A 19,162-nucleotide genomic window follows, 5' to 3' on the forward strand; every position below is an offset into this window, starting at 1 on the left:
GGAGAAAACCTGCCCCAGCGCCACTTTGTCCACCACACATCCCACTTGACCAGACCCGGGTTCGAACCCTGACCTCCGCGGTGGGAAGCCAACGACTGATGGCCTGAGCTATGACGCGGCCTACCTTTACCTTTACCTGGATACGCACTTGTTTAGAAAATGAGCCTCCTCCTCAGCGAGGCGAAGGTTCGGATCAGTACTGGTCATTCCCATCCAGTGGGGGGTGACTCGAGTGGGCACTCGGTCATGTTCTAGCCTCTCCTCCATACACACACACACACACACACACACACATATTCGCTAATCCTCATATCAGCAACGATTTATCAAAGTTTCTGATAGAGCATTTAGAATCATCCATAAAATTATTAACTAATTATTACTGTGCCATATTAAATGGGCCCCTCTTCACCACGGCATGGTGAGTCCTGGGGTTGCCTAGAGAGGAGACTGCCTACTGATATGGAGGGCAGCTATGAATATAATGAATAAAAAGTGGCGGACAGCTAGCAAGAGGTCCAATCTACGGGGCTGGATATGAGGCTAACAAGCCCTCATTATAAAAAACAAACAAGTTTATTACGAAGTGTTACACAGGGCGTTGGACATATACAGATTCTTTGGATAAAGGATCTAAGGTAAGTCAAGCGACTGGAGGCTTCCAAAGAAGGACCCATATCCAAGGCGTGTTGTTAGTTAATTAATTAGTTAATACCATGAGCAATGATCTTCTTGAGACATTTATTAGCCAAGAAATAACTTCGCTTTTCACCACTCTTGACGTTCCATTGCCGTGTTCACAAAAGCCCACCACTGGGCGTAACCTCAGTCAGTTGGACCTAGTCCCCATTCCATCCACTGCTAGGCAACGGCTGGTAAACTACACGTGAGCGCTGCTTTTTGCGGCGATAGATACGCACNTCACACCGCAAGATCTTTTAAAATATTTCAACCAATCTATACCCAATTCTCGAAGTGATTTATTTCCTTCTGTTAAAAGGTAAAAAGTAAAGTTATCGTTGTGTCTAATTAACTAAACCTTAAAGACGTGTGGGGAGTAGACGTATAGCTCCACCTATTCTCAATTTCGGNCTGCACCTGCCCCGAGGCTATATTCCAAGCACGAACTATACAGAGTCAGGATTCAGTAGCCCATGTGGATGTGGGTTCGAATGCCTCCACCGTAGCCCTGGGAGTCGTAGGAGGAGACGAAAAGGGAACCCAGTGTCTGGGGGTATAAATAGGCCACCCTGTTACTGGGGGATATAAATGTTGGGACCTGGTCCTTCCGGTTGGGGGGTNTGTAATTGTATCCACTTTCTTATGACGTTCTGTGTGTCAGATCCAAACATTCTCCTAGCAAATGGTTCTCAAACACTCTCAATCAATATCCTTCCTCCTAAGTTCACAGATCGAGTTTCACAAACATCACAACTTACGCGAGTTCATGTAATAGTCAAGCAAATTTATGACTCTCCTGAATAGCTTATGTTGTAACCATAGAAACCTCAAGAAAGGCCGCCCCATAGCGCAAGCGGTTAGTCGCTGGCTTCCCACCGTGGCGGCCAGGGATCGATCCCGGGTGTTGTCAAGTGGGATTTGTGGTGGACAAAGTGGTGCTGGGGCAGATTTTCTCCGAGTACTTCGGTTTCCCCTGCCAATCTTCATTCCACCAATTGCTCCACAATCACCCTCACCTATCATCTGCGGCTGGTACACAAGGCCAGAAGTGGCCGCAGTACAAGGGACTTAGTCCCACCCCAGTAGCATTAAAAGAAACCTCAAGAAGCGCTGTACAGTAGGCCCATTTTGAAACACTGCACACATAGACAAATTCCATATAAAGAAAAGCAATGAAAAATGCTTCTAAAGCTGCATTCTACTTGCAAACATGTGAAGGAGACGACAAATATACCTGGGTTCATACTGCGATTTTCGGGGCCATGACACATTATAATCTGATATCTCTGTATCCACATACCACACCATAACAAGACGTCATAATTGAGAAGACTCAAAATACTATGACATGATAATGGTATAATTTAACAAGAGAAGTCATCCACTGCTAGGCAACGGCCGGTAAACTACACGTGAGCGCTGCTTTTTGCGGCGATAGATACGCACACAAGAGAAAAACTCCTGGAAGCGGTGTTTCCTATTGCGCCTGCCCCGAGGTTATATTCCAAGCACGAACTATACAGACTCAGGATTCAGTAGCCCATGTGGATGTGGGTTCGAATGCCTCCACCGTAGCCCTGGGAGTCGTAGGAGGAGACGAAAAGGGAACCCAGTGTCTGGGGGTATAAATAGGCCACCCTGTTACTGGGGGATATAAATGTTGGGACCTGGTCCTTCCGGTTGGGGGGTCTGAGAGTTTTAAATATGGTCAGAAGTTCCGCGGGAGTCGGATCCGAGAATGATTGCGCTGGCTAGGGCCAGCAGCATTGTATATGACAGATCCGTCCTCTCGTCAGAGAGGACAAACCCACAACGGTCTGACAATCATAAAGATCTGGTCTTCGGTCCCAGATGGGCACTTGATACAAAGACAGACTGACGGACTGACCGTCAATCGTAATATACATTTGACTTCGATTTTGAACTTTTTAGTCGAGAACGTTAAGGGAGTCGCCATTATAAGTTGAGTAGCTGTGAGATGGTAAGCAGTCGCCAACAATTGAAGAAAACGATGTTGTTGGGATCCCATTAAAAGCAACGGCTAGTGAAGACACAGCACACTGGGAAGACATAGCGTGTACTGTGGTGAATTGTAAAGTGTGTAGTGCCGTGAAACTGTTTGAGTTACTTGCAGTTACGTGTTGTAACAGTCAATAAATCCAATTACCAATCCAAACCCCATGTTTAGTCACTAAAACCATGACAATATACATCTTAATTACCGTGAAAGCGTCAAACCGCAGATAATTACAGTCTACTTGAAAACTTCAGTCACAGAGAATGTTATGGGATCGTGTTTCGAATATATATACATATATGTATATACTTGAACATGGAAGATATAAGAAATTTAGATTTGGAAGCCTGGTTGTCGCGATGCGTCACAGTTTCTTTATAATTTCATCCAAAAATCTTCCTCAATCAATTGTAGTCAATGCAGCACCAAAAAACCTAACCGTAAAATGCAGGCCACAAATAAACGTTTATACGAACCTCAACTTAGCAGTCAAAAAACCGCAATGTGAGTGCTGGTTTAGGTGGTGGCTAAAAGCAAAATAAACCGCAACATAAAATCTTTTCATAGACATGGCTGGATATAAAATTCGTATAAACTTAGACCTATACGAAGGACTTTTAATACATATGCGTGGAGAAAGCTGGGCAGTCAGTCCCAGACAAACCATATGAACATCGCTCTATGTAGCTAATTGCAGTACTCATCAACAGATGGCATCTTATCGCGTCCTCTTAATGGATGCAGACCTCTTGTAGCTCTGACACAGCTTCTAAGCCAAAGGTCCTGCGCAGGATCGGAAAGGACATCATAAAGATCAGATTTTATTCTGACAGCTATCGATCTGTTCCAATCTCTCGTTTATGCTTATATGAATTTCAGAGAAAGCAAGTTGATATAATTCTGATATTTACTGACGATAAGTCCTTATCTGGAATCGAATATGCATGTTACAGTATTCACTTCTCCGATCTGACTGTATGCCCAATATACAGTAAACTGAGTCAACAATAATGAAAAAAGCGAAAAAATGCTCACTTTCTATATATTTCGTCTCGATGGATTTCAAAGAATTCCCTGAGCACTTCATCTTCAAAAGCAACGAGGGGTCGGAGTTCGAGTCCCGGTAAGATAAAGAATTTTCTCTTCTCCACGTCGTCCAGACCGGTTATGAGGTCCACCCAACCTCCTAACCAAAGTGTACCGGGGCTTTCTCCCCGGGACGTGAAGCTGACCACACCTCCAACTAGTGCCGAGGTCAAGAAAACATGGGTCCATACATCCTCTACCATACGCCTTCAAGACGTAGTGCTTAATTAGTTAAGCACAGGGACTTTTCCCCACCCCCCCTTGGCACTACAGCCTCAGTGGGCCTAGGCTTACCTCCATGAACTTCTCCGTTCACTTCGGTTTTTCTAGATCTTACACATTCGGTAGGACTCCTTGGGCGGGTGATCAGCTCGTCGCAAGACCTCTACCTGTACACAAACACAGAGAAACGCACACAAACATCCATGCCCTGAGTGGGATTCGAACCCACGATACCGGTTTCTAAGTGAGCAAAGACAGTACATGCCTTAGACCGCTCGGTTACCGTGACCGGCTAGGGACAGGGTTACCTTACCATATAATTTATTATATTTACGTGTTGCATCCTGTTGTGTGTCATTCAAACCAGAATACTTGTACCCGCCAACACAACAATTCAGGTACGAGTAATAACAAAATGTTATCAACATTAACGTAAATAACTTTTGTTATTTTTTGTATTGCTAGTGGGGTGGGACTAAGTCCCTTGTGCTGCAGCCACTTCTGGCCTATTGTACCAGCCCCAGATGATAGGTGAGGGTGATTGTGGAGCAATTGGTGGAATGAAGATTAGCAGAGGAAACCGAAATACTCGGAGAAAACCCGCCCCACCACACATCCCGCTTGACCAGACCCGGGATCGAACCCGGGCCGTCGCAGTGGCAAACCAGCGACTAACCGCTTGAGCTGTGGCGCGGCCCAAATTTGTTATTACTTCTACCCGAATTGTTGTGTTGACGGACACAAATATATTGTGTTTGTGTTTATGTAATGACCCTCCTCATAACTGGGACACTCATGAGATAAGCACACGAACAGCTGAACAACTGCGGTCCCACGAAGAGGGTTCTAGCAAGTCGCACATGGGCCTAGTTCAGTGGAACTCGAGGATATGAAGCAGCGCGTATCCTCACTGTCCCTCATTTCCTTGCAGATTCTCTGTCCAATGTAGCGCGATTCTGCAGCATTTGGTTTCAGTCTTAAAGGCCTTAACTGAATAGCAAGCATCTTAGCTGTACTCCCACAGAAAGTAATTTGATGCAAGACATGGTTTGGGAGTGGTGCAATGCAAATAACTTACTGTCATCTTCTTGGTCCGATTAAATCCTTGACTCCCTCCATTGTACACGTATTCTAAATTCTTATTACGACAAGCGGGACGTTACATGCCCCAAGTGGCATTCAAACCCATTGTTTCAACGAACCTGAAGAGCACATTTGGATCCAAGAAGGGGCACCTAATAGCAGTGTGGAGAACATAACACGTATAAGGAGCTTCATAATTTACTTTTCACCGAACACTGTTCGAGGGACACAATCAGGGACGGTGAGGTATGTGAAACATGAAACACGAATGTGGATAAAAATGGGAGCAATATTTTGGTAGAGAAACCTTCAGAAAGTCGGCCACGTAGAAGACGTAATCTTAAGTGGGAGGATAATATTAAAATAGATCTTAAAGGAACAGGCTGTGAAAGCGGCCTCCTCATGACTCAAGGTACGCGGGTTCAAACCCGGCGGAGGTCGTGGAATTTTTAAGGGCGGAAAAATTCAGGGAACAAGTCCTCCGGGAGGGACTTTAAGCCGTGGGTCCCGTGTCGTAGATTTACGGCACGTAAAAGATCCTCATGTCTCTAGGAGACCTCTGAGCAAAATTAGGCAAAAAGTTTCCCGCCCAAGTAGTTTCCAACGCCTACGGTAGATGGGGAAGTATTGGGTACAAGGAACTTAGTCCCACCCCACTAACAATAAAAAATCAACTTAATTCTGCGGGTTTCCACAAAATCCCTTCTGTGACACAGTGGTTCGATGAAGAAGGGCCTACAAATATTAAAATGAGACAAACCAGACAGTTATCATTCTGACAGTGTTACGTATTTTAAATTTAATCAAGAGAGCTAAAAATGTTGCACGTCGTTGTTATCTACGAGACAAGGGGCCATTAACTTGGCTTCACGTGTACCTGGTTTTAATTACTGGATTATCTCACTTGGCTCCACGCCACAAACATGTCTACAGACGGAGTAGCAGTAAATTGACAATATATCAACACTTTGCAATCTCTCTAACCCGACTTAAAATTCTGCAACATTCCGTTCAATTAACAGGGTGCAGCACGCTACAGATGCAACCTCTAAACGTGATCAGAAGCCCCATCTTCAGACTCCTCTGCCCTGTTTTGTTAAGTTCTAGCAAGCCAATTACTTGCACTACTCCTTGAGAAAACCAACAGTCACAGTTACTTAAGAATTTAAGGCCGCGCCATAGTTCAAGCGGTTAGTCGCTGGTTTCCCACCGCGGCGGCCCGGGTTCGATCCCGGGTCTGGTCAAGTGGAATTTGTGGTGGACAAAGTGGCGCTAGGGCAGATTTTCTCCGAGTACTTCAGTTTCCCCTGCCAATCTTCATGCCACCAAAATTCTCCATCATCATAATCACACAGGGCAGGCTACAATAGGTCATTCAGTGGCTGCCGTGCCGAGTGGACGCAGTTGGACTCCACCTCCCATTAAGCGAATTTAAAAAAAAAGTACTCAAGAATTTCCCCGCGTTGTATGGAACACGAATATTCACTACGAGTTCAGAAGATCTTGCAACAATTAAGTAACAAACCAACCAACTTACAATCTCACCAACTCTTTAATAAAGAAATCTCAAAAGTTTAACGCTGATGTTGAGACCGCCACTGGACACAACACTGGGCCAACTAAATCTAGGTCCTTTTTTCACAATCTACTTTTCTAAGGCATATTTTAAGTTATATGTCTCTCTCTTTCTCACTCTTCCTAACGACATTGTGCAAGAAGATATTCCATCAAAGTTCTCAGTATAACTTCCCCCTTCCACTGTCAGCCCATCATAAAATTCTTGATCTTAATACACCAAGATAATAACTGAATAATTACAGACTACAGGGGGAAGTCCATAAATCATGAAAACCTTAACATATTCATTACCAGTTAACTCTGAAACTCAATTAAATATCATCAAAGCCATGTGATTACTGTGATAATATTAGCATCATAATTTATTAATAACTGCACAAAAGACATGAGAAATACAGACACGCTAGGAAACTTGATGGGAAAATGGAAATACAGTGTGGACTGGATTAATCTGGCTCAGAATATGGTCGGACAGCAGGCTCCTGTTAATACGGAAATGAACTTTCGGATTCCAGGAAAGATGGATAATTTCTGGACTTGCTTAAGAGTATCAGCTTCTCAATATCTCTGCTCATTATTATTAAAAAACGTATAATATTACAATGTACAATAGAATATGTGCTATAATTCTGTAGACTTAATACAACTGAATCAGGATGGAGTTCAATTTCGTGGTGTTACGACAGCGGTGACGAATCGAATATTCGGGAGCAGTAAAAGCAGAGAATTTTCTTATCAGCCAAATAAGTAACGACTTTGTAAGTTATGGACTTTGAGAGCTACTCAGTGATGTTCAAAGCAAAACAGACAATGATAGCGAATACAGAAAAATCTAGCAGGACATTAGAATTATAACGGATGCTGCACCCATACATGACGCGACTTGTACATGCTGCAGCTTGTGTAACTGGCGGGTGACTTTCATTGGTAAAAAGTGAGGTAGTTTCATCATTTTAGAAATAAAAACAAGGACAGGCGCCGCGACGAAATAAGGACACAACTAGAAATGAGGAAGCCTGACAAACAAACGTATCAAAGGAACAAAAATCGGCTGGAACATCTGCAGAGGATGCCATCAGAAGGAGCTCGCAAATCAATTTTATATTAGCAACAGATAAGAAAATGTGATCTAAGAAGACCAAGAAGCAGAAGGCTTTATCCTTATATACAAAATGAGCTAACAAGCTCAAGTATTCCAGATGATGATGATGATGATGATGATGATGATGAAAGTAATCCCTCTATGTAAATCCCAGGACGCGTGAGAAATCATTTCTATCTATCTATCTATGGCTCTATAGTCCTTGTGGACCTTCGCCGCTTTTTCAGTTTCTTAATCTTACACACAGTCGGTGGGGCTCCTTGGACAGGGATCAGCCCATCGCAAGGCCGCTACCTACACACAGGATAACACAAACACAAAATAAACGCACACACAGACATCCATGCCTCGAATGGAATTCGAACCCACGATCTCAGAGGTCAAGCGAGCGAAGACAGTTCATGCCTTAGACCGCGCGGCCACTGTGATCGGCAGGAAAATCATTTAGGAGACATGAAATACCGAACCTGACATATTTCTATTTATCATTGTTTTGTAAATAAAACAGCTGTGTGAAGATTTTGCATGAACGTCTGGAAACTGATTATCCATATGTTACAAGTCGGAAGATCGCGGGTTCAAATACCGATGAGGTTATTGGATTTTTTCAATTGACCTAATCCTTCCGGCCGCACTATGGCCCTGGGGTTCACTCAGCCTCTAACAGAAATGAGTACCAGGAATTAAATAAATGATTTTCCTGGGGAGTAAAGCGCGGTGGCGCGTAGGGCTCACAACCTTACCGCCATCTATGTGCCGATTGTCTAGATAATGTGGGACCCTCAACGCCTCACAACCCTATGGCCCTTCATGGCCTGTTACAGGGATAGCTTCACTTTTTACTTACTTACATGTAGTCCCTTAATAAACGGATAAGGGCTTATGTAGAGGGACGCTGAAGTACCACGCGCTGTTCTGCCTCTAGTAACGCTATGAGGGGCAACCTTCGTTTGTAGAGGGAATTAAACTGGTCACGTAACGACACGCCACGTACCCACGTGACAGTGCCTGTGTGTCTGCAAGTCTGCTTGGATTCTTTCCTAATCCGATTTGTCACTTGTCAGAAACTTGGCATGGGGCCATCCCTCTGTAATCCTTCGTAATTCTTGAAGATTTCCTTCTGGGATGACACCAAGTATCTGGTAGATCATTATCGACGTTTCGGAGGAATATACTATCACCATCTTTAGGATACTCTTCTACTATGAAGAATGAGGCAGTATATCCGTCAGAAACGTTGGTAACATTGTACCACATCACGTGACGTCACATCTTATAAAGCAGTAATATATGAGACAAACTCCGTCTTAAGTGCAACAATTTAATTGTAGTTCTTTCTTCTTTCCTTCCTCTACACTACATGTTTCGGCCCTAAATGGCCATCATCAGGTGTATATCCTTACGTAGCTGCTACACTGCCCGTAGTTTAAAATTTTAAAACACCAGTCTTTCCAATTGTATNGAAATACGTAAGGAAAGAAGAAAGAACTACAATTAAATTGTTGCACTTAAGACGGAGTTTGTCTCATATATATTGTGTGAGTGTAACAGGATGCTTAAATATAATACTGAAAGCAGTAATCTTCGGAGTCAACGTCATGGAAACCTCAAATCTCAGTTCGCATTTTTTCCACTTATCACTACTAATATATATCTAAAATACACTGCCCTGAAATTCAGTACCGTCTCTGAAACTTTATAAACTCACTTTCGCGAAGGAAGATAAAAGGTAATTCAGTAGACGCTGTGATATGGGTCACCGCCGGAAACAAAATTTTCTGGACACCCAAATGTTCCAGATATTGGGAAGTTACAACTTATGTGTGTGTATTAATGTACCTAGAAATTTCATAGGAGCCCTAACCATTTCATTTGCCATTTGATATCCTGGCCTGTTTTCCTTGCCGTATTTTCTGTTCCCTTTTCCCCACCCCCCCCTTGGCACTACAGCTCCAGTGGGCCTAGGCCTACCTCCATGAACTTCTCCGTTCACTTCGGTTTTTCTAGATCTTACACATTCGGTAGGACTCCTTGGGCGAGTGATCAGCTCGTCGCAAGGCCTCTACCTGTACACAAACACAGAAAAACGCACACACACAAACTAAACATCCATGCCCTGAGTGGGATTCGAACCCACGATCCCGGTTTCCAAGCGAGCGAAGACAGTACATTCCCTAGACCGCTCGGCTACCGTGTCTGGCCTGTTCCCTTTTCATCACTGTTTATGTAACATGGCGGACACATAATCTAACAACATCAACAAGATACCAATATTTCACGCTTAATCAGTCTCCGGTTAATAGAGATTTTGGGATCATTCCGTGCCTGATATCTCAGTGTTTATCGATAGTGAACGAGGAAAACAAAAGCTATGTTTAATTTTTTGTTCTATATCAATAACTAATGAGCCATTAAGAACATAGGTCAGGGCTGAGATTACAGCCTGGTTGTTGTTGTTGTTGTTCTTCTTCTTGTTCTTGTTCTTCTTCTTCTTCTCCTCTTGCTCCCACTTGGAGCATAAGGCATCTGTGAAACACTCGTTTCACCTACATGTAAAGTTCAGCAAAGCTGAAAGCAAAGTGGTCTTCAAAATAAAGAAGTCTCAGAAATGTGCATATTGCAGCATTTGTGTAATAAAAATGAGTCGTAAGCTCATAAATCTATATTAAATTAGTCGAACTAAAAAAAGGTACTGTTAAAATTTTCATGTATCTACACCTACGTAAAGCGAGTTTTAAAATGAACTAAACTGTACAAAAATGAAGACTGCTCGACGAGGTTTAAAGCAGGACTACCATACCAAGTTCAGGCGCTATAGCAACGGGCTATGGGACTGGACGGCCCGGGTTCGATTCCCGGCAGTGCAAGATTTTCTCTGAAAAGTAATGGGTCTGGAAGGGGCTACACTCAGCCTCGTGATGATAACTGCGGAGCTATTTCAAAGAAATAGCGGCTCCGGTCTAGAAACCCGAAATTAACGATCGTGTGGATTCTGCTAACACAAACACAGAATAAACGCAGATATCCGCGCCTTGAGTGCGTTTCGAACCCACGATCCCACTGTTCGAGCGAGCGTCTTAAACTGCGCGGCCTGAGTAGCCGTAGGAAACTACTGAATGGAACAAAATAGACACACATTATACAATCTGCATATGCTTTGTGTGAATGTCATTCCATTCGGCGATTCTTCCTTGTATACTTTACACATATTTAATTCATTCAGTAATCTTTAACGCCAATCAGGCTTTGATCTCAGTCCTGACCTACGTTAAGTGCCCGATAACATAGATTTTCAATAGCTGTGTTCAGTTTGCAGCCTTCGTCTATTGGTTTCTTGCTTTGCTTGTTATTCGACCCTGACGATGCAGTCGATATATTTCTCCCGAAACGTAGGGATATCCCCAAATTACACGGTGTTACAACGAAGAACATCGCATTCTTCAAGTTATAACGCGGTTTACGAGCAACTCTAGGCACAGAAGAAATAAATCCATCGAGTTAATCTAGAGTCTAGATTATTGGGTTTCTTCCTAACTCGCTTCTAGACGCTGGGCATGATGTCGGTCCATTTTTATTTATGCTCCATGGTTACAACGTGACTGCTCTCCTCCCAGTAACTTATCGACTCATTCTTCCAAGTGGTCGTTTTGCAAAAGTTTTCTTCACGGAAATTCTGTATGGATTTCTTGTCTCACCATACAAGCTTTACATATTCTTCACTGTTACCTCAGCTTATACGAGAAGTATAACAATGTTAAGTCACCTGCATGAGACACACGCGTTATACTCGTACAATATTTGACACAATACTGGAACAACAGGTATATGCTTCGAAGAAAGTTCTGGAAAGAGAAACTACGAAATCGTTCAAGAGCCTTCAGCCTCTGGAGATAATCACGCAAGAATTAAGAAGTACAGAAGCTGAGAAAGTCGTTTAAACAAAGAATATACTGCGCTGTATATTCATGAGGACAGTAGATGTCAAATACTACAGTGCATGGAGACGTGGAGTTATGAAACATTTACGAGGACACACCTACGCAGCACGACACTGGATGGGCAGGTAGTGCTACATGGGTGGCTGAGCATGTTGCCCAGACAGTGCGGCCAACACCCTCTCGTCTCCATGGTAATTATGCCAGTCTGTTTACATAAGGTTTTATTAATAAGATCTGATGTGAAGTCAGGCCAATATATGCACAGAGGCTCTAAATTGATCTGGATTTACATGAGCAAAGATACAGGTAAAATTTTCCGTAAGTAATTAAGGATCACGTCATGAAAATGGATATGTGTACATGACGTGTACATGACAGCTCGATAGCGTCGGTTTGGACATTGCTCTTGATAACGCGCAACAGGCCTAATATGCTGAAATCATCCATTTTTATCCAAATGTTGTATAACAGAGAAAAAGCTGCATAGTTTACGGATTCCTATAACGTCCAATCAAAGACTTTTCTATCATGTTAGTAAGCTTTCTCAGTCAAGTACACCAAAAATTGTATTTAGGCCCTATGAAAAGTTCATCTTTAAACCAATTACAATTTCACACGTGTACATATTCTTATATAATAGAATTTCCCTATACCTCGTTTCAACAAAATTTATCACGATTCATAAGATAAAAAAGCCTGTATGTAAAGTACAGAAAAGCTGAAAGTAAAGTGGTCTTCAAAATAAAGAAAAGTCTCAGAAATGTGCATATTGCAGTATTTGTGTAATAAAAAAGAGGCGTAAGCTCATATATATTAAATTATTCGAACTAAAAAAAAAAGGTAATGTTAAAATTTTCGTGTATCTATACCTTCGTAAAGCGAGTTTTAAAATGAACTAAACTGTACAAAAATGAAGACTGCTCGACGAGGTTTAAAGCAGGGCTACCACACCAAGTTCAGACGCTATAGCAACGGGTTATGGGACTGGACGGCCCAGGTTAGATTCCCGAAAGTGCAAGATTTTCTCTGAGAAGTAATGGGTCTGGAACGGGGTCCACTCAGTCTCGTGATGATAACTGAGGAGCTATTTCTTTGAGGCTCCGGTCTAGAAAATCGAAATTAACGATCGTGGGGATTCGTTGCGCTGACCACACGACACTCTCTATCCGCAAAAGTTGGCACTAAACTTCGCCTACAAGCGTCAGTAGTTCGGTCGGTTAAGTTCGCTTGCAGACTAAAATCACGGAGTTTGTTTTTGTTTTGTTGCCTATCTCGGATAGACAGTGCAGTAGAAGCAACTTTAAACTCATTAACCAAATCGCAAATATTCAATGCAAATTAATATGATAATTAATTAATTATGAAACATATCACTCACCAAGAGGACCGGAAATCTAGTACTGGTCAGACCATACGAGTAGGAGCTCCTTAATGCACAGTTGCCGTCTTCACAGCCATCAGCCATAAGCCTATTGCTCGTGCCACAAATTCTGGCCATTTTCTTCGATGTCACATCGTCATGTCGTTAAACGTATGCTCGAACTGCAAAAGAACACCATTCTCAAATACTGCCACGATATGTCAAGGGCACATCTGCTACAAGACACTTACATGTTGCCTAGGGATTTATTAAATGACTGAGATGAAAATCCATTCGACTTTGGCTCTAGCCATTAACTCTCAAAACATGCAGATGCCATAAATCCCGATTCCTTATACATTTATTTCAACTGGATAATTTAGAACGAACTTACAGGTGGCAGAACATGTGCCTCAATAGCTGAAGAATGAGGGGTCTAGTCCGACATTCTAATTGGAACAGAAGGAGAAAATAAGCTGTAATGAAATAAACCCATATGAAGTGGCTTCGGAGACTGTAGGAAGCCAGAAATATGTTGCTTTGGCATCCATCACCTGCTTGAACACTGAGATAACAAATAATTTCAATGGGGATGTAAGTATTTCATGTATCTTTATTTTATAACCAGCCTTCGCCGAAGGTTCTTTCGGTTTGCTACCAAATCAGGCACTATTCTCGAAAGTGGTGTAAAGGGGAGGGAATCGTGACACAATTTAATTTAGTCCAGACATCACCCTTTCAGGCAAATGATAATGCCTTATGAACAACAAAGATAATAATTATTACGTAGATTTTATATTGTGACATGACGCATGAAAATTCGGAATAGCGGAGCCAGAGTAGACGTTCATTCCTAGGCAACGACTCGGTAAACAGGTTATTGTGGAAATGGATACGCATGCATCAATAAGAACTACCGTTTCTATGCAACGGCGAAGCAAATACGTCTCTATAACAATAGAGGTATTATTAGGAAACGGTGTTTTCTGTTGGGGTCGCCCCGAGACGATATAATGAGGATCTAAGGCAACTGAAAGGAGATATAAGAGGCTTAAACTTGGCGGCGGTCAAGCATACGACCGTTCAAGTAACTAGACTGCCGTTGTAGCGGAAGCTACTAGAAATAGAACATAATCTGCTGTACTGAGCCTGGACTGACAGAAGCCCTGTATATACTTTATATACATTTATTAACATGTTTAACATGCAAAATGTAAATATTACATTATGACAAATGACTTACTACTGCAAACAATGACTCTGACAAAAGGCAGACCCGTCCTCCCGTCAGATGGGGCGACCCACAAAAACAAGACCGAAACTGTCAAACAGTAATAAACAGGGCCCGGAGTTTGATGACGTCATCTTTTTTCCCCTTGTATCCTATGCGATGCTCTTAAATATATAAATCTCGGATATGAGCTGCTGGTTACAGAAATGTAAATGTTATAGGTAATTTTTTGTCATTTTTTTTTACTTTTTAGGTTTAATATCATTTTTTTCATTTTTGGATATTTCTTGTCATTTTTGGGCCATTTTAGGGAATTTATCTTCATATGTTTTCTGAAATGTGAATAACATGGATGCGAAGTGTTCTTTCTTTTCTCCTTTAGGTCATTTTTCTGGAATTTTTCGGTCATTTTTTTAATATTTTCAGGTCATCACAATCCGGGCCCTGGTAATAAATATCTGGTCATAAGCCCCAGATTGGGCTTCACACCAAGACTAACCGACTAACTAACAGTCAGTCGCAATGTGACTTTGACTTTGACTTGACTGAAAGGAGAATTGAGGGAGTCTCTTGAGATGCCAGACGAAGCTGATGGAAGAGAGAGGACATAGTGTGTCATATAGCGGTTTGTGAAGTGTAGTAACAAGCTGTATAAGTGCAATTGATCCGGTCATCAATCCAAAACCGTATATAAGTCACGCACACTCCAAAATACGTGATATTATGATGGCAAATTGAGTACTATTAATAACATTCTCCAGTAAAGAATTACTTTACCCTTTCTACGAGTAAATCTAGTATTCTAGAGAAGAATGCAGACTGAACAGCCACAGATTTCACGGTTGAGCTGTGGAATTTACTGTCAACCAAGATGAGGTATGGCAGGTTTTGTTGAGAACCTTCTGTGTGCTCATTCTCTGTCATTTATTCTCCTTCATTTATCGTACAATTCCAGCATTTACCTGTGGAAACCGAGGGAAGTCACATAATTGAGACAGCCGGTTGAGCGAAAAATAATGCTCGATCCAGCTGCCTCCCGAACAGAAGTTATTTTGTCACCACTGACGTATCCCACCATTAAATTGAGCAATACACAGAATTGGTTTCAATTTGTTGAAGTACTACAGAAGCACTAATAGCAGGCCCATGTTCCACAAATCTAAACATTCGGATCTATTATTTATAATTATTATTATTATTATTATCATCATCATTATCATCGTGGTGGGACTAAGTCCCTTGTACTGCGGCCACTACTGGCCTATTGTACCAGCACCAGATGACAGATGATGGTGACTGTGGAGCCACTCTGTCCACCACATATCCCACATGACCAGACCTGGGTCCAAACCTGGCCGCCGCGATGGGAAGCCAGCGGCCAACCGCTTGAGCTACGGCGCGGCCTACTTAGAACTAACTCCATAAAGAGAAGCCTTTCTTGAGAAGTCACCAGTCGCTCAGCTACTCAAGAATTTCCCAGCATTTTATGGAACCCGGAGGTTCATTACCGTGTTTACAAGAGCCCTCCACTGGTCTCTATCCTGAGGCACATCAATGCAGTTCCTACCCCGCTGTTACATAAATTTTGAATTATCGTTAATTTTATCGCAAGCGACGTCTCTCTATCTTTGGCTCTACAACCCTTGTGGACCTCGACCGCTATTTTAGTTTCTTAATCTATACACAGCCGGTAGGACTTGTTAGACGGGGGATCAGCCCGTCGCAAGACCGCTACCTAAACAGAGAACAACACAGACATACATGCCTTTAGTGGGATTCGAACCCAAGATCCCAGTCTTTGAGCAGGCGAAGACGGTTCATGCCTTAGAGTTGCGAGCCATGTATTTCAGTAAAAAAGTAAAGCTATCTCTGTACCAGGGCGTGAAGGCCCATAGGACTGTGAGACGTTGAGGGTCCCATGTGATTAGGAAAAGAAACGTACAGAAATCCGAAGACATTAAAATATTTGTCGCTTTAGTTATTGTTTTGCCTAACTAGTTGTTGTCTTCGCTATTCACTGCGAAAGAAAAAGAAAAGAAGTCCACTTGAAGTGCGTTTGACTGTTGTTAAAAGAAACAGACTACAGCTGCTGCAACTCCATTGGAAATGGGGACATAAGCCCCTCAGGCTGACTGCACTAGAGGGAGGCATTTAGCTGAATGTAAACAATGCTCTTAATGCTAAAACACTGTTCAAGAACATTAATATACTTTCATGTTTAACGTAGGACTGAACTGTAAAACAAATAAAGTAACACTCAAGCCGAAGAAACGACAAGGAATCATCCCAATGCAACTTATGTTTTATTGCTTATACAAAATATCCGTTGTCTTCAGTCGTTCTTAACATTCTTAACAATGTCTTGCTATTGTACAGTTAAAGACAGAGGCTTCTGATGAAAAGATAATTGTCTTGTTATTCAGACTAAACAGTTGGCCATTTATTGAGGACAGTTTAACTTTGTCTCATTACACCATTAAGCAAAACAGAACGCATCGTCCCTTATGATGGAAGCAGAGATATCTGAAACGCTGCTTTTTAACTCAAAATTAACACGACTGATCTTCAGAAAATATTTCAGCACAAATAATCATTCATTCGTTTTAGGGTTAGCGTTCTAAATAATTTCTTTGATTGAAATTTGACTTCTTTAAGAAGTCACATCTAAACAACAGTGTCTATGCAGACTTTAATCCGACTGTAAAAACAAAAGGTAAAGCTATCCCTGTAACAGGCCGTGGAGGTCCATAGCGTTGTGAGACGTAGAGGCTCCCAAATTTTCTACACAATCGACTCACAGATGGCGGCAAGGTTGTCAGCCTTAGGCGCCGACCGCCTTTTACCCCCTAGGAAGTTTCCTTGTACTCAATTCTATTAGAGGCTCAGTCGATCCCAGGGTCATAGTGCGGCTGGAAGGATTATGTAAATTTAAAAAAATCCAAAAATCTCATCGGGACTTGAACCCGTGACCTTCCGGCTTGTAGCATAGTGCCTCAACCAACTACGGTACCCCGAATGTGAAATAATAAAACTTAGTTCAGTGTTACTGTTTGTCTTGTTTGTTTATGTCCCCCTAAGTCAATGTTTAAAAAATCTTAATTATTTTTATGTGTGCAAGAGCAAACTAAACGAAATGAACGCGCAAAGTGGAACTGGTGTACATCTGTCTGTCGACATGTTTCTCTACGAAACTTCGAATGTATTTCGATTTATATTTCCCAAGACCAGCTCCTAGTAATATATATATATGTGTGTGTGTGTGTGTGTGTGTGTGTGTGTGTAAAGTTGTCCTTGTGCTTAACTAATTAAACACTATACCATGAAAGCGTAAGGGGAGTGGATATATAGATCCACATTTTTTTGACCTCGGCACTAACTTGAAGTGAATGGTCAGCTTCACACCCCTGCCGCTTTATCCCCGAGGAAAGAGCCGCCTGTACCCATTGAATAGGAAGCTGGGTGGGCCCCAGAGCCGGTCTGGACGCTATGGAGAAGAGAATATCCTGATCCTACCGGGACTCGATCTCCGACACCTCGGTCGTCCAGCCCGTAAACAGCCGCTATACCGACTGCACTACCCCGGCTCATATTATATATATATGGGATCTTATTTTATCGTGTATATATATACGACACGAAATAAGAAAACGCAAGGCTAATTGGATTGGTCATATCTTACGCGGTAACTGCCTTCTAAGAGAAGTTATTGAAGGAAAGATATAGGGGCGGATAGAAGTGACCAGAAGACGAGGAAGAAGAAGACGTAAGAAGATGCTGGATGACCTTGGGGACAGAAGAGGATATTTTCATTTGAAGGAGAAACCTCGAGATCGCATTAAGTGGAGGAACTGTTTTGGAAGAGACTGTGGACCTGTCGTCTTGACAGATTACTGATGAATGATTGAATGAATATATATACGATAAAATAAGATCCCATTAAAGTTCTGAAACTTTGATTCGAAAAGTTTTTCTACGTACAGTGGAATATTTACAGAGCGATTAACTTTGCAACTACAGAGTTATATGTGCAGCAGGTAAATATGATTGTTAATGAAGTATACAGAGTACCCAATTAAAGAACTTGTCTGAATTATAGATCTGTGAGCAGGTATGAAAAATAAGGAGCACACTTTTCCATCATCGTGGGATTTGAGGTTCTGACAGAGGTGATTATGAAGAGTTCTATCTTCTGAGATATAATATTGTGTGGTCCTTTGGAAGTCAACTGAAATTTCGAAGGAATATGTTGCTTATGTCTTCAGGGTCGAAGAATAAATCAAGCAAGAAACTAGCGTCCAACTATGTGGCAAGTTTGGTGTTTCTCCTTGCCAAATGGCGTTATATTCCAGGAGATATACGTGTAATTCTCTTCCATAGTCGCTTCTCTGAGAGCGAGATCCCAAGTTCTGAACCTAAATAGTAATAAACCGAATTACAATTTTTAAGTCAACGGTTTTTAAAAAGAAGAAGATCATAACACTAAGAACTGAAGCATAACATAACATAACATAAGAACTCTATGAGTATTATTTAGAGTGGTTTCTATTTATAATTCTAAACGGGTGTACGTACTACAACAGTGTAAGAATATTAGCCTCAATTTAAAATAGTGAATAGGAAAGAAAGGTCTTTTCCGGTTAATCCCTCCGCGACGGACCTGTTTGAAAATCGTTCCTTTCAGCAATTGTTGTTACGACATAACGTTGACAGGGTGCAGTTCCAGCCATTGTATTGACAACTGAGTTCAGTTAACTGCCCTACATTTGTCAACTCCCGTTGCTACAAAGAGCTAAGAAGAGAAGTCTGGATCAGGCTCAATGGACAGGGTGCAGGAAAACATGATTCCCTATCAACAGGGACGAAA

At 42.0% G+C, this 19,162-nt stretch overlaps 1 protein-coding gene across 1 annotated transcript in view; it reads right to left on the reverse strand.

Annotated features, from left to right (window-relative positions):
- Window positions 1-19,162, reverse strand: part of LOC111869684 (reversion-inducing cysteine-rich protein with Kazal motifs) — a 286,372-nt gene that overhangs the window by 247,619 nt on the left and 19,591 nt on the right. Inside the window, exon 2 of the mRNA XM_033753512.1 lies at window positions 13,086-13,249. The gene's annotated coding sequence lies outside the window, so the exon portion shown is untranslated. The remainder of the gene's footprint in view (window positions 1-13,085; window positions 13,250-19,162) is intronic.

The sequence above is a fragment of the Cryptotermes secundus genome, unplaced genomic scaffold, assembly GCF_002891405.2.
Source record: "Cryptotermes secundus unplaced genomic scaffold, Csec_1.0 scaffold1072, whole genome shotgun sequence".
In the NCBI taxonomy this organism is placed as follows: domain Eukaryota; kingdom Metazoa; phylum Arthropoda; class Insecta; order Blattodea; family Kalotermitidae; genus Cryptotermes; species Cryptotermes secundus.